The sequence below is a fragment of the Myotis davidii genome, unplaced genomic scaffold, assembly GCF_000327345.1.
Source record: "Myotis davidii unplaced genomic scaffold, ASM32734v1 scaffold327, whole genome shotgun sequence".
NCBI classification, from domain to species: Eukaryota; Metazoa; Chordata; class Mammalia; order Chiroptera; family Vespertilionidae; genus Myotis; species Myotis davidii.
The window spans coordinates 2,668,521-2,671,288 of record NW_006298628.1 but is presented as its reverse complement, the minus strand read 5'-3'; positions in this window follow the sequence as shown (position 1 = coordinate 2,671,288).

Sequence of the window (2,768 nt, the reverse complement as noted above, 5' to 3'; positions counted from 1 at the left end):
TCTTTCCCTTGCATCTACTTCTTTCATTTACTTCTATTCTTTCTCCCTTATCTCCATTGTACTTTTTCTACCCCCTTTCCCTCAACGCATACATACACTCAGTTTTTCTTCCCAGCCTCCTCCACTTTCCATTGTTCTCCGAAGTCTGGGAAGTGCTTGCCCGGTTGCTGTCTGACCTTGGCAGGGGGCAGCCTTGCGGGCAGGCCTAGATCGGTGTCGCCACCTCGGAGCTCCTGCCAGTGACTGGAACTGTGGGGCCCCTAGTTGGGGATGAGAGGCGCCAGGGCCCTTCTCCCTGAAGTGAAGTCAGACAGGCCCCTCCTGGCTGTAGAGGGAAATCTTTTGGACAAAATGAAGGAGGGGTCCCGGAGCTACAAGAACCAGAGAGTGAAGGCCTGGCTGGTCAGGGGGAGGCCACTATCGCCTTCGGGCTCTCCCCATCTGGGCAGCCCTGCACCATCCTTGGGATTAGGTCTCTCTCAGGATAAATCCCTGGGCTTCTGAGGCTGAGATCTGAGGGAGCCGGCTGTGACGTTAGAACTGACCAACCGTGGACTCTATCATGGCACAAGTCCACCAACTGTGAGTGGGGTCCTGATCAGGGGGAGGGAGTGGGGAAGCGGAGACAACACTGAGGGTCACTGAACAGGGACCAAGGCCCCTGGTCTCTGGTCTTGCCGCTCTGGGCTCCTTACATGCCACGTGTGTAGCTGGCAGAGTTGGAAGGCCCACGGACCCGAGTCCCCTGGCTCTTCTTCTGACCCTGGCCTTTGCTGGGGAGGCCTGGACTGTGCCCCAACCATTAGGAATTCTGAGCCTAGAGGGCTGCCCTGTAGAGCCCAAGTCTTAGGCAAGGTTTTGTTCAGCTCAGTGTGATGAGCAAAGTATTTCTCCTCTCTGGGCCTCCGTTTTCCTATCTGCTCTGGGCCAGCTGCTCTTTAAGTCCTCCTCTGTACTCACTTTGGGCAGAACAGAGGCAAGCAGGCAGAGGCAGGGATGTTACTAGAGGTTGAGGGTGTCAGAGTGGAGGAAGACTGCAGAAGGAGCCGCAAAGAGGCCACTGAGCTCACCATTGAGTATTCCACGTAGACCTAGGGTGTGGGCATGGTTATTAGGGCCTTGAGGGAGCCCAGGCCCTTGGCCTGGCATCTGGGAGGCAACCGTCATGGGCTGGCTCCGTTGGTCAGTGCCAAGGCATGAACTCCAAAGTACCCATTAAAGAGGTCCATTCTCCATAATTCCATGAGGAACCTTCCAGCACTGCCCCCACCCACCCATATAAACTTGGAAATGGAGTAACAGGGGTGGGTTTCTTAAATGGAACCCATAACCAAGGTCTTTGGTGTTTGTAGCAGCTTCCAGGGTCCTGGGAGACTCAGCTTCCTTTCTTCCAGCCCCTGAGATCCTGGCTGGCACTCAGAAATGAGGAATATATGAAAAAAACTACAAGTTCAAGAAAGCAATTAAAGTTGCTTACAACGCCCCCCCCATCTCCACCTTTTCCCCTCCCCCTCAGGGAATGTAGAGATAGGTGATAATTATCAGGATAAATACTGGCTATTCTTAGGGCTGCTCTTGTATAGACGCTGCCAGAGACAAAGGCTGAGTTTTTACTCTTTAAATCAAGAGGAATGTCAGTGCCAAGTCCCAAACCCACCTAACTGGCCTGACGTGGAGCTGTCAGTTTGAGGCTTGGAGGAACGTACACTTTGAGAGGTGTTATCTCTTGCTCTGCTTCCCCATTTCCCTTGCTGAGAAGCCTGAGACCATTCCAATGGCCCAGAACTTGACCGTCTCCCCCTTCTCTGTCTCTTCCCCACTCCCACAGCAAAAGGTTTTTCCCTTCTCTTCCCACTAAGTTATCTGTTCCAAGAAACAAAGCTGGGAGAGGCGAAAGGCAGACATTTCACACACAGGAGATCCACCAGTGGGTTGGTTCTGGACTGCTTGGGTTTAAACTAGTACTTCTTCCCCTCCAGCATCCTTCAGAGATTCTCTAAGAATGCCCTTCACTTTAAACCAGAAGATCAGCCAGAAAATAAATTTTTTCATAGTCTCCAGAGAGTCTGTAGTTTTATCTATGACTGGAGAGGATTGTAGCTGTTATTGGCCCTGGGTCCCAGAACTCTTACCCCGAATACATTAAGATCTTTGCTGTCCTTTGTGTGGCTTATATCATGGTGATAGGGCTTGAGAAGAGATTCCCATCTCAGAGGCTACTAACACCAGGGGCTAAGACTCTAGACCAGGGGTGGGCAAACTTTTTGACTCGAGGGCCACAATGGGTTCTTAAACTGGACCGGAGGGCTGGAACAAAAGCATGGATGGAGTGTTTGTGTGAACTAATATAAATTCAAAGTAAACATCATTACATAAAAGGGTACGGTCTTTTTTTTTTTTTCAATAGTTTTATTCATTTCAAACAGGCCTGATCCGGCCCGCGGGCCGTAGTTTGCCCACGGCTGCTCTAGGAGCTTAGAAGAATAGAGAAAGTTTCTCCAATGGAATAATTAGAGCAGTGCTGTCTCTGATTGAGGGGAGATGTGGGGCTCCTCCTTTCTCCCTTCTTTTGAAGAATAGGAAGCCCCAAATTCCCCAGTTATGCAAACCACTCAACTGGTGTTTGGGGTTGGGAGGGTCCTTATAGATCATTCCATTCTAGTGGGCTATGTGCTCAAGTGGCTGGGTGGCAGGTACCTAGGGAAATAAGCTGTTTTGTCCAAGTCAGAATGAATTGACATCAAGAAACCAGTGGTCAGTTCTGTGGT